Here is a 14328-nt window from a genome sequence, read left to right on the forward strand (position 1 = left end):
TTACAATACAGGCATTTCTATTTCTTGTAACTAATCACCAGAGCTGGAAACACCCAGCGAAGCCCTGAAATATAGGCTAATGCCATTATTTTAAAAGCTGCTTACAGCTCAACAAAGAGGAATATGCTGAAAGAATCTTGATTGGAAAAAATCTTAGACTAGCTGTTGGAGCAAATTATGTTCAATCTCCTGTTCTTTTCATGTGCACTATTTCAGACTCAAAAAGCCCCATGGAAAGAATCCTTGAAGCGCTGTCCTGAATTGGACTTGGGCTGTGTTTCACAAAAGCCAAAACGCAGCATTTACAAATGAAACAAAGTGTGGAATCATTCCTCTGACTGAAGTTTCTGCTTTTGTGATTAAAACTCTCTTCCTCTCTCTTGAAGAGCCTGCCATCCAAAAGCCTTGTGCCATGCTCCAATGCACAAAATACATGTATTCATTACAGGAGAAAAAACCCTGAAAAATTTGGCACAAAGGCGTGTGCATAGCTTAAGTCCTGTGTAGGGTAGCCCTCACTTGAACTCTGCTCATTTGCATAGATTTTACCTATTGATTGTCTCTACCAGGGATACAGTGGATGGCTAAAAGGATTGTTCCATCAGCTGCTTGTGGTCAGGTGCAGATTTAATGTGATAGTTATTAGCATCAATGAGACTCACACAGTAAAGAAATAAACAAGTGGAATCTTTTGCCACCAGCATCACAATCAGTAGGAATTATTTTCATGACAAACAAAGCTGAGACTGAAGGTATCTAAGCCTGCTTAGGAAGCTTAAGAAATTACAGCTTGAAACTCCATCCAGAAGTGACTGTGCATTTGTCTACTCCAACCATGCATACCGGATCCTACGTGGCACTGATTTAATCTCAACCGAAGCAAATGGCACCTCTTTGACTAAAACAAACCTTCAGAAAGGCATGACCTCTTGATAACACGCAGGACACTCACTAATTCCTCTGGCAGCCACTCCAGGAACAGAACTACTTATTGATCACTCTTATGGCTGATTTCCCACACATGATTTTTCATTTTAAATTGTCTGTTAGCAGCTTTTAAACATCACTTAGAACCAAAAGGAAGGGGGACACTGCTGTGAACACAGCAAAGTATGAAAACTCCTGGGAAACCCTCTGACCTGCTGGCAAGGGGTGTCTGAGTGAACTGCAGTGGAGCTCTAAGGAAGCTCGGCTCAGCCAAGCTGGCCCTACAGGCTCTGAAAACAACTCCTCCTTGGCACTCGGATCTGGCCCAGAGTCTGGGTAAGAGGATGGAGAGCCTGCTCCCCTCTCACACCAAACTGTGACACCTGGAGTGCGACGGATTTCAACACACAGGCTCAGCAGCCACATGTAAAGTCAAATATGCAATTACAATAAATTTATCTAAAGATGCCTGAATGATTATGCCATGGTATTGCTGTGGGAGCTGGGGTTCAGCTGTTGGCAGGCGTTTGCCTTTGGTGTCTCCCATCGCTCTGCCACTGACCCCTTGGTGCTCCTGCATGTGCAACACAGACAAACGCAAAGTTAAACACTGATGTTTCCAACAAACTCCTCTTGCCATAGGATCACTTGATTCCACTTCCTCACTTTCATCCAAATTGTTAATCTCAGGATAAACTGCCTTGTTCAAGCATGTTTTGTGGCTGCATTTTCTCTCTCAATTTTCTTCTCATTACTAACTCTTGCATTAGGTTGCCTGAAATGAATGTCAAGCTAATGAGCCTTCAGCTATTGAGAACCTTGCCTGGTGTCTCTCTCCTTTCTTCCCCTTAACTACAAGAACAAATTTATTCTTCTTCTAAAATTCTGTAATGTCCCAGGTACACCAACTTGTTCCAAACCAACTTGCAAACATGTTGGTTACAGATGGGCAATAACAAATGGCGATTCCTACTCTTTAAATTCCTCACTCCCAGGAATTCCAGCTCCTCCTGACTGATCTGTCAGGAAACATCACTCAGGCACTGGTGGCCCAAAGCTTTCCTTCATTTTTAAATTGTACATAAATATGTCAAGTTTAGGAAATTTCCAGTACATTCAGGGAAAAACCTAATGATTTTTTTACTTCCAGATGTGAACAGAACTCTTGAACCTTTTATGGCTACAATGCTGACATTCTTGTGAAATTCAGCACTTGTTAAAACTGCAAAAATAAAGGATAGAAATGAAAATAAGTCTTGCTAACTCTTTCTATGACATCTACAAGTCGGGTAATACTGTAAAGAGCTACCCTTCATAAGCCTTCCACCTCTAAGGGAGAGAGACTTTATATTCATCTGAATTTTTGGACTGTCGTCAGAGATTTCTGCACGAGTGCTAATAATGTAGTATTATTTACAGCTGCAGTGCTGAACGATCTACAGCAATGTGATTTCAGAACTGCTATCAACTGAGTAACCAGTGCAGTTTGCACTAAGTTGACACGTCTTACTCCATCAAGGACTTTAACTTCTGAGAGCTACACCCAGTGTGCAGGAAATTGAGCTGCCCATTTGTAGGATTTCAAAATTACCATTACAAAAACCCACTGTGAACTAGTACACAGATATGATCAGTCAAAAATCTGTAATTCACCAGCTTCAGTGCAAGTTCCATTTAGTTCTAGAGAAATTACCAAAGGCAGGAACAATGTTAATGCTAACAGTCTATATATACCCTTCTGTATCTCCCCAGTGCACACACATGGCTGAAAGAAATCTGTGTGAGTTACTGGAAAAACATCAGGTGAAACAGCCATCTGTATAGGAATCATGGGCGGAAACTGGTTTCTATTTCAGTGCCCACAGGTTGCACCAGAAATTCTGACAGCAAAGGGCCAGTGTCAGCTGTTTGCTGAAGCACGTATAATATGCAGCATCAGGCAGCAGTTTGAGCCCTCTGCACAGCCTAACAACAGAAGAATTGCAGCCTTCATTTTGTCTAACCCTGCTTTTATTGTTTGTCATTGTTTCTTAGAGTTATTCTGCTGTCAATATTTGAAGAACAGAATCCTGTCTGGGTATTGATTTCCTAAAGACTTTGAATCACTGCCTTCATAATGCATATATTTTAAGGCAAGTGCATGCAAAAGGTGGAGGTGAAGTTGCTTATTGAATTAAATCAATACAAGATACTGCACTGGCAATTATCATCTAGTATTCATTTTACATAATGTAAAATACCCAGTAGACAGAAGAAAAACAAATTTCCGTCCCACTTTGGCAATCTTAATTTAAATCTCTTGTGTTCTGGACTTTGGGCGTGCTTAAGTTCAGCTGTGGTCATTCAAGCATTTAGCACACTCTACTCAGAAGCAGGTGCTGAGGGGGTGGCACAGTGCCACCTCCTGTCTCCCTTGGCTCCCACCGAAGGGAAGAGTCAGACAGCAGCGCAGCTGGAGTCTGGAGATGCTTCTCCAAGAGCAGCTCAGGGGCTGCACTGCAGCCTCCATGACTAAAAAACCCAAATGACTCTGACGGGGAAACTTGGGACCCACACTAAAACCCAACTCAATTCAGCTTATGTTTGTGTTCTGCAAGCTTAATGGCAGTACTATAGTTACACTGCATTCAGCTGAAAAGAAACAAAAAATTACATCTGGTTTAATCTTCAGGGAACCATTAGGGTTATACGACTGAAAATAATCTAGAAGCAGCATTTCAGAGGCATAACATGATCTCCATAAGGAGTTCCACCAGTATATGATTTCTTTGCTGTCTCTAAGGGAGCAAGGGGATCTGAGTGCCACGCAGCAGGCTGGCCAGAACACCGCGAGGCCCAGAGCTGGATGCAACAAGCAGCAGGGCACCCTGATCCAGCCCAGGCTTCTTGAGGCTGGAGAGCCACCGAGCAGCCCTTGCCTGTCAGAGAGCTGCCTGCTGTGCTCAGAGCCGGACAGGAGATGGTGGGAATCACCTACAGCTGCTCGACAGCCCCCTGCATGAACCACGAGGCAGAACGGAGCGTGGGCCTCAGCGTGTGCTCCTGGCCGGCAAGGGCTGGGCACTGCGCTTCACCAAGAGCTCAGGAAGATGTTTCCCCCGGGAAGCTGATGTGCTCCCTTTGGTGACAGGAAAGCAGCACAGGATGAGCACATCTCTCTGGACACCCACTGCCTGGGCTGGCCATGGGGGCAATCCCCCCGAGGCTTTCTGTGCCCCCCAAACGAACCCTGCCCCACTCCACAGCCTTTCCCCACCTTGTGCAGGAGCACAAGGAGCACAAGGAAGCTGACTTGTCAAACACTTTTTACATGGGACCCCAGGAGTGCCACCACACAGGCTGAACTCAGAATCTGCTCCTACCAGGGGCCTGCTTCACATACACTCTTTCTTTTCATACCTCTACCAGAAAGCGCTATTAATTGTTAGCGTTTATTTGCATGAAAGTGTGGAAAGTCAGCTGCAAAGAAAACAACAAAAACCAGCAGAAGCCAGAGGAAACATGACTTCACAGAAAGGCCTATGTCGTAACATACCTTGTTCTTCCAGACAAAGATGCCATGAAGAAATATGATAATTTTCAAGGATTTTATTGGCATACTCTTCACTCATTAAAAAAAAAAAAAATCTATTCCATGATCGTTGAGAATAACATCAGACTGTATAGGTCAAAAATTGACTGACATCACTCTGGACAGGCATTATTGAGACACACAAAGAAGCTGTTGTGCCTTTAAGCTTATGGTACATTGCAACGCAGTAAATGAAAAGGCACTATTATGAGGGGATGTTTATGTCAGTATCTGAAACAAATCTTCTTTTTACTAGGATAATACTGTCTTAAATTGTTAACTGTTGATCAGATAAACAACATGTGATAAAGATCCTATAATCTCTTTTCATACAATTGGTTTTAACCCTTTAGAAGCTTTACATATTAAAATATTACACATTGATGACCCTTGTGAAAGCTTGAAAGAGCTGTAAATTACATCCTAACACACTTCTTGTGTAAGCAGCAAGGAGAGAATTCAGGATTAGATTTTAATAAGGTGGAGATAGGAGATAAAATTTTCACAGGAGGTTATGTCCCAGTCACTGCTAGAACTTGCATCCTGCCCCCTTCCCACTCTTCTGACCTCTGTGTGAGAAGAAAGGAGTTTGATCTCCCTGGTAAGGGTGTAGATTGAAGAGGTATTTCATGCAGTGCAGGACACAGAGAACCTCTCTTGCCATGTGGTACCAGGCAAAGGTGACCCATTTCTGCATGACTACATAAAGGGCCAGGAAGCTTTATCTTTCTTTCCTTGGAGGAGGAGCAACCTAAATGTTACAGCCATTATTACAGCTGATTTGAGATTCCTAGATTGCCACTTTGCATATTTTGCTTTGAAATGTCAAATTCTCATCTCAAATTGCGACTGGGAAAAAATGATACATTATGGGAAATCCTATTCTGACAAAGGTAAAATTGCTGTCTGAATTATCAATACTAATAAAGTCAGATTTGTGGACACATCATGTAGATCAGAAAGTCAAAGCTTCCTTGAATAATGTACATGACAAAATACAGTGGAGACCAGCATCCAATATAATTTTTTTCAAAATTACCACTGTGTGAGCTCTCCTCAGAGGGGCTGAGGAACAGAAGCTGCTGTCCTGTTTCTTTTACCTCTCTGCTACAGAACTGTGAGAGGAAGAACCATGAAAGAGAGAAAAGTAACAGGCTGCAAGTGCTTATTCCATGGTGCTAAGCAGTTCAGGGTGTGTTTCCTGAACTTTCTTAAAATTCATACTGATGTCTATGCTAATTTACAGTGAAAGGACCACCAGGTCCATTTGCCTGTGTTAGTGCAGAGAGGGCTGGAGAAGCTGGAAGAAAGAGAAACAAACAGAAAATCTGCATGCCAAAGAGGAATAGACGCATGTACATGTATGCCTGCATTGTAAGGCACAGCCCAACAATATTCTGAACACCTCTGTCCTGCCAGCTCCACAGCAGAGATGCCACTGCCCGTGCCCAGGGCAGGACAGCAGCGCTGTCCCCGAGGGGCTGTGCCCCTGTGCCAGGCACAGACCCCAGCTGGGAGCCGAGGGGCTCCACCTGCCAGGGCAGCTCACACAATCACAGTCTGGAAAAGGCGGCTTGCACTGCAATGGACACAGGTGTGACCAAGATTTCAATTACAAGCCAAATGATCTGATGCAACAGCAACTGGTGTCTCTCACCACCATCATTTGCTGCCTGGCCCATGCAATATCCTACTGCAAATGAGCTTTACATACTTTAGGCATCACCTCTGTCCATTCTCCCTGAGGCTGGCCACATTTACCAGTGGTGAAATCTAAATAAAAATAAAGGGGTTTTTTTAAACAAAATATCCATCTTGGTTTCTTAGTGCTCTTTTCTACAACTTTTGAGACTTACTATTTTCAGGTAAAATATTTTTTAATGTTTTAACATAGCTGCACACACATCCAGAGATTTTGTGCATTCAGTTCACCAACTCTCACTGTATTTCTGACTCCTACTGAAGAATAAAATTTGCCATCACAACAGGAGTTGCTGATGATAAAGGTAAATACAATCCTGTTCCTTGATTTTCAGACAGCTACAGAATTCTTTCTACCCAATTGTGTTTCTGATAAGCAAGCAAAATATTGTTCTTTAATACACAGTGTAATTTTTTGGAAAAAAACTCCCTCTAGGCTTCCATTTATGGCAATGAAAATAGGTATTCACAGGCTTTTAATACACTTCAAATATGCAGAGTGTAAACCTTTCCTTCCCCCTGCCCTTTGCTTTAGATCATCATTGGGTGATCTAAACACTAGTGCACGATTCATACATAGATGTGAAAAATTTGTATTGCAGTAACACCCAGGAATAAACTGAAATGTAGAAAGAATGCACTTTTTGTAGGTAAATCTATTCCTTCTAAAATGAAATAATTCTTAAAAAGGGGGATTTTATAGCATCTTCCCAGGTGATATTCTGCCCCAGTTGAGCTAAGTTTCTAGTCTAGAAATAAACAACAAAAAAAAAAAATTAACAGGTGGCTTTATTAAAGTACTTATTACAGATTTGCATTATGCATCGCAATACTCCACTAAATTATTCAGACTACAACTTTAAAGTCCAGATATTGTTACTGGTTAGTTATATGCGTGTTTTTCCAGCCCCAGTCCCTGCCTGAGAAGGGCTGGCTGCCGGTGCTCGAAGGTAAGCACGGGATGAACTGCTTCCCATATTGTGACTCCAACCCCAGGGGCACAACCCGGGCACGTCAGACAGAGACAGAGACAGCTCGGTGTGCGAGCAGCAAACACCGGCCCGCCTCCTGCAGACAGACAGACAGACAGACAGGCACCGCCACACCCGGGCAGGCTGCGGTGCCTGCCTGCACCTGGCACTGGGACCGCACCACCTGCGAGCCATGGCCGAGCCCTTTCGCCCACGGGCACGAACCGCCAGCGCGGGGAAAGCTCCCGAAGCCCCGCAGAGCCCGGAGCCGGAGCTCACGGGCACCCCAGGCCCGGTGTCCCTCAGAGCCCAGTGCCATCCCGGAGCCGGAGCTCACGGGCACCCCAGGCCCGGTGTCCCTCAGAGCCCGGAGCCGGAGCTCACGGGCACCCCAGGCCCGGTGTCCCTCAGAGCCCAGTGCCATCCCGGTGCCGGAGCTCACGGGCACCCCAGGCCCGGTGCCAGCGGCCGGCCCCAGCAGCCTGGCGGCTCCGTCCCCTCCCGCCCGACGCGAGGCTGCCCGTGCCCGCGGCGCCGCGCTGCCGGCAGGTGACGGTGCTGGTGACGGATGGCAGGTGCGGGGCGGGCGCTGCTGTCCCCGCCGCCCCTGCCAGCTGAGGGCACAGCTGCCGCCACAGCCAGCGGGGCCGCGGCACAGGCCGCGGGATCCATTAGCTTAATGACGCCCAGCCCTATCACAAAGCACGAGATAATTGTATTTAATTTGTGTACGTTTTAATTACGGAGCACGCAGTGCCAAGTTTGATGAACGCATCATCTTCTCCGTTCTGCTTTGTCACCGCGTTTGCGTTAATTTGCATTGAGGCTGGAGGAGCCCCGTTTTTACCGTGTCACCCTTCCCAGGATGACGCCGTGCGGGACGTCTGCCTGCTGATAGCAGGGCCATCCCTTCCTGCAGGCACAAATTAAAAGCAGGTTTATGACCACATGCTCCGAGACCCTCTGGGGCCCTGGAGGAGGCGGCCAGAGAACAATCCATTCACTCATCTCTCCCCTTATCTATGATGGAAGTAGAAACAATTGCATCATTTAATTTACTGTTGCAACGGGGATACGGCTCATTGGCCCCTCGTTGTTTTGAAGATGGATTTAATTAACCTCCTATGAATCTTGCCAATACGTGTGGCAGCATCAGTATGGAATGAAAGATGTCCAAAAATCAGCTGCAGGGTAATGAGCATTTCTCAAGCTTGCTCTGCTGAGAGGACTCGTGGCTATAGAGCTTGGCCCCAGCAGAAAGCTGCGGAGCAGACTGAGTTAATACACTGCTGTCTGGCCTCTGGGAATCCATGCTCGGGTTTGCCTTAGACTACTAAGAAGAGAGGTAATTGAATAATTCCTAGTAGCCACATGTACCTTTAACGCAGAGGCCATTTGCAATCACTGGAAAATAAATAATTGCAATTAACTACACTGTTAAGTAAATATATCCAGTCCCTCAGGGAAGTAATCTGCATGCCTTTCTAAGTCGGGCTACAATATAAAACTCATCACAATGTCTATGAGAGTAATTTATAATGAACATTTAGCAGGTGCCTCAGATGTGTTGCTGCAATTTACCTACATTAATAAAGCTCTCCTTATTAGAACTGAAGTTGTATGCATTTTAATTTAACAAATCTTTATTACACTTTCCTTTTACAAAGGATGCTATTTCCAGCATTTCCTAGAAACATTTGAGCTTGTAAAAAAGTTGAAGTCTTTATGAGAGGAAGGGTATTTACAGCAAACTGTTTGAGATTATAAAACCAATCCAGGACTTTACATGCTTTCTTAACTGGAGCGAAAACATGATGCGAAAATTGTAAGCTATTGATTTGTTCCGTGATGTGCTGGTTTATCTCAGAAATAAAGCAACGTGTTTTTTCTCTTACAAGAACGGTTTAGTATCACTTTAGTGCAGGAGGAAGGGGACCCTATTTCAGTTTTAAACTACCAGCCACAATGGAGCAGGACCTCCCAGAGCTCAGCACTGGCCATGAATTCAATGGTTGCACCTGATACCCCAAATGGACACGTGGGCACCTGCACGTTATCACTGCCCAGGAAGGGCAGCAGTCTGGTTTGGAATAGGGAGGCACCATTGACTATGCCCACAACTACATACGCTTGCTTTATATGCCATGGCAGTATTTTTAATGCAAAGGAACTCTACTGGTTTCTCAAAGCAAAATTAGTCAGAATTAAAAGAAATAAAATATTGCTGTCTTTGTAACAACAAGACTGTGCAATTTTTTCATGCCCTTTTCCTGATGCATTCAAAACATCTTCTGCAGGTATTATTTAGACTAAAAAACATACACACACACACAAATATTTGCACCTGACCAGACAGCCAGATGGGTTGGTTGGTGGTGTCTCCTGAATGCACGAGGAGAGCAAGAGCCTCATGCTGACAGGTGACCTGTTTCTGTCCAGGGAAGCACATCTGTACCAAGGAGGAGATAATTAAGTCTCCACATCCATCCATCACCTGGACTATCTCACTTGAATCAGCTTTTCAAATCAGTGATAATTGTCTAATTAACTATTAATCTTTTTCATGACAATTACTAATGGGTCATTTGTTGGCTGGAGTTTGCAAGGATCCTTGTTAGTGTCCAATGCATGGGATGAAACAATTTAAACTTAAAATATTTCTTCAGATTTGAGTAAGATCTAAATCAATTATTCAGAGGTGAAAAGGTGTTAATTTGAACAAGAGATGTTTGTTCAACAGAGAGCGAGTGATGTCTCAGAGGAGAGGTCCCCCTTGTGCAGGCACACACGGTGGCAGTGCCAGAGCGCTCCACCGAGTCCTGCTGGCACGCTGCATAAAGGGACGCCATGCCCCCACTGGCTTGCTCAGAATTAAAGACCACATTGTGCCAAGACAGCGTGATCAAATGGAAATTACGTGATTCACTGCAGCATCAGCAATATAGTGGCAGCTAAAAAGTCATGCCAGAATGAAGTCGTTCCTGTTTTATCAGATAATATAAAATCACATGGTCAGAGGTGGCAGAGAGGCACACTGCAAGTGAATGATGGAGTCAGACGTGTAAATTCTTATGAGCAGTTATTAGCTTTTAAAAAACATTTAATCAGTAATTCTAGTCCTGGCTTATCAAAGGGCTGCTTGGCAGAAGTCTAGAAAGGAAATATTCTGGTTGACTGTAACCCACAAAGCATACAGAGTGAGCAGACACGGTTAATTCTAAGATGAGGACATAACTTTTTTTTCCTGCAGGCAGAGCTTGAAAGCTTTTTGTAGGCCAGAATGTCTGGAATTCTGAAACACCACTTCTATTGCTACCTTTATAAATTTTCATATATGATACACTTAATCCCTCTCCAGCTTACCAAACTGCCACCAACCCTAACAAGGCTTTAGTAATGAAAAAAAAAAAAGGTTTTTTCCCATTTTTTCCTGGATACAAGGCAAGGCTATGGTTTACCTTGAGCAAATGGATTTTGCGATTAATGTGACTTTCTCCTAAAGCCTGACAAACTGAACTCGTTACTGAGCTGCCATTCTTGGGACGGAGGAGCACACAATTTTAAATTCTTTCTTGGAACTACAAGATACTTTTCTAAGAAACTCCTGAATCAGCAGTCTCAGAAAGAGGGTTTTACTCCCAAAACAGTCAAAATAAGCTCAGTTTCTTAAGCCTGTTTATACCTTCCTAAAATGGACATATTGCATGAGGAAGACTTCTAGTACAGAAATTCAACAAATAACTTCTTTAAATATTAAAGTAAAGTAATTCTCAGAGATTAATACAGATTGTTACTATGGCCAGCTGACTGAAAAAATACTCTTTCTTGGTCTAGACCCTCCTAAAATACTTGAATGGTAATTAAAACAGAGCAAGAGCAGTAAACTGGCCCACAGACAGAAGGAGAAATATTCCTCTGGACAAGCACAGCCACAGCTGAGAGCTGAGATGCTTTGGGCTGGGGCAGGGTACAGGAGAGAAGCAGCTCCAAGATCCAGCTCAGTGCCTGGGCACGCTTGAATTTGTGAATTTTTAATATGTTAATATTTTTAATATTTTTTTTAATAATATGTTGCAAAGACTTCCATATGTGCTGGGAATAGAGGTGCTGGAAGGTATCTGAAAGCAGTGGGCAAATAATCAGAATGCTGTAACACCCAAAAAAGTCTAGTATTTAAAAAAAAATTCAGTAGGCAAAACTTTGAATTTAAACATCAGCAAATCCTCAGCCAGCTTTGCCAATATAAGATTAAGTGAATTTACCTGGCTGTCAGGCTGTCAGACAGAAGATTCAGGTCTTACAGCACATCTCAGAGTGACCAAAACCCAAGGAAATGCAGATCTTTCTTCTGCAGTTACCGCCTTACTAAACACATTCTGTAAGTACAAGGGTTATTTTTGCTGGCTGGAGCAGGGTGGTGTCCTTCAGAAGGCTGGACTCTTATGGAAGATCTTCTGGATGTTCTACAGTGATAAAGCAGTGGCATTCAGCTCCTCAAAGCGAGAGCCTGGCCCCGCTGGGACCTGCCCCAGTGAACTGCCCAGCAAACACACCTGGAAAATTCACTGGGGCTGCCTCAGCAACAGCACCTGGCACTGCCCACGTGCCAGCAACCACCTCCCCCTGCATGACTCCAACACAGGAAAGCACATTTTCCTAGCAAGGAAATCAATGTGACTTTAAATTAAGGCTCCCATAAGTGTTCAATAAATTACATATTAATGATTTATAGTCTATTAATTATGAATTAATATACATAACATTTTTTTCATCTTATTTAGGACACTGCACATCAGGGTCTGGACTCTACATTCTGAACAGCTTCAGATTCTCCCTTTAAATGGCTTAATTGGGGAGTTATTTACCAACACACTTTATTCCTTATGTTTGATATAAGAACAGCCTACATTTACACAAGTATTGCTTGTAGCATCTCAGTGTTCAAACGTTCAGCAGCTGTGGTCTCAAGAGGGAATTCAAAAGGTCAGCAAGAAAAGCAGAGATAAATTTAGTAACGTACACAAAGATGACAGGTCAATGGATTAACCCTTACAACTCCCAGTATTAACTCCGCTGCTGAATAGTCCAAGAGTGGTGAACATCCATTTGCATGGGCACACGGTTAATGGCAGAAGGGACTGGGACAGCCTCTGGAGTGGGGGGCTGCAGCTGAGCAAGGCTCTCCCCGGGGCTGGCACTGATTGTCTGGGACAGAAGCACCTCTGCCTGCTCCTGCCCTGCCCTGCCAGCTGCACGCGGCCGTGCCCACAGCACGCCGGGGTCACACCCTGCACAGCTGCTCCGGGAGGGGATCTGGGCCTGGACCTCAAACACAACCAGACCCCGAGCCCTATCCAGTGCAATTCCCTCTGTCCTTCCAAATGACACTTTGGGAATGGATCTGTCACCGAGGAGCCCGCCCTTACTGCCAGTGCTCTACTCTGGCTATTGACTCCCTCAGGACTGTCCAGAGGCAGTCCCAGACACATCAGACAACTGTTTCTTACAGCTCTGGCGTCTGCTGACATACAGATTTATAAACTACACCAAGAACAAAACACTACAAAACAAACTTACTGTGACTTTAGCTGTCCATGTATAAACTGGAAGTTTCTGAATCAGCTTCAATTATGCTCAATTAACATTGCAGAGTAGCTGGGTGAAGTTCTGATTACTGGGGTATGCTACTTCTCAAAAAAAAACCCAATAGAAAATCTGTATAATTCTAATGCTTTGTAGACTCACACAGGCTTGCATCTTAGGTAGGAAGAATGTGAAAATGAATTTGATTCATCTTCCAATTACACTTTTTGTGCTCACATGCAGCAACATAAACCAGTAGGGGTAAAACACTCCCAACATGCAGAGTACTGTGTCAGCCTCAGAAACCTCTGGGCTCACCCTACTTGCTCTGCAGCTCACTCGGTTTCCATCATTTGGGGCTAGTGATACTATTTTGTTTGATGGGGATGATTTTGAAACTGACAGATATAAACATAGAAATCTTAATCTATTGGTGCTAAAGCAAACAGCCTGTGCAGTTTCAGTCCTGCAGGCTGCTGGCAGTATGTGAGTCAGGAAAAGCTTGGAGCACCCTCACCAGCACTGAGTGCAGGGGTAACTCTGCTGCAGTGTGACTGACAGGGGTTCTCACACAGCAGCATCCTCCCTAACACCACCACACCACGAGTGAAGAGGAAACGCGTAACAGTTCTCTGAAGTGAGCACCAACGAGTGATCTCTGAACACTGACGAGAGCTATGGCAGCCACAGGGCAGCAGAGCAGCTTGTGACCCATAGCACATGCAGTATGAAGCTGCATATTCTGAACTGGTGACCTGACTTTCATTTCAACTAGGCTTTAAGCTTCTTGGCTGGCTGACTGCACTACAGAAAGGATTCCAAGAAGAAGTTATTAGCTCCATATGAAATGCTGTAACATCAAACTCCAGTTTTTCAACGGATGGACTACTGATCATGTAAGGAAGGAGAACAGCACTGCACCTGAATGGAGGGATGCCAGCCTTTGGCACACAGGACATTTCCCACAGTTAGATTTACAAAATAAAAACTTTTGGCTCAAAAGACGCATGCCCACCCTCAAGGACACCAAAAAGACATTGCAGTACCTCAGAGAATTAAAGTGTGAAAATCATAAGATTAAATACCCATTTCAATCTGGGTATTATTTCTTACACCACCTTACCTGGAGCTTCAGCATTCAGGTCAAGGTTATCTCAGCTTATAATGAAAAAAGTTGAGTAAGTTATTTTCACTTTATGCAAATTTCCTAGTCACCCTTCCACATCAAGATGCTACAGGCACAAAGGTCTGTACTGATGACTGCCTGTACTTTTAAGGTGTGGAGTTCCACCACAGACATTGAGGAAATGCCTCTTGTTTTTCCTCAGAGTAGGAAGGTAGTGCACTTCCTCTGTTTGCAGGCAATCATTCTGATTCACTGCGAGCTATAAGGGGATGGCAAGAGTCACAACCACAATGTTAGTCACTTGCTGGATGTTCCTGTTAGAAGCAGTGTTGGGCAAGTCTGATGTCAATATTAACATTACTTTGTCACGTCACCTTTAGGTTTTCTACAGGAAAAAAAAAAAAAAGATAAATCCAACCTGGTAGGGTCTACAACAGAAGAAAAAGAGA

The 14328-nt window shown here is 44.1% G+C and overlaps 1 protein-coding gene across 3 annotated transcripts in view; it reads right to left on the reverse strand.

Annotated features, from left to right (window-relative positions):
• Positions 1 to 14328, reverse strand: part of INPP5A (inositol polyphosphate-5-phosphatase A) — a 181365-nt gene that overhangs the window by 43090 nt on the left and 123947 nt on the right. The window lies entirely within an intron of this gene.

The sequence above is a fragment of the Melospiza melodia genome, chromosome 9 (genome assembly GCF_035770615.1).
Source record: "Melospiza melodia melodia isolate bMelMel2 chromosome 9, bMelMel2.pri, whole genome shotgun sequence".
NCBI lineage: Eukaryota > Metazoa > Chordata > Aves > Passeriformes > Passerellidae > Melospiza > Melospiza melodia.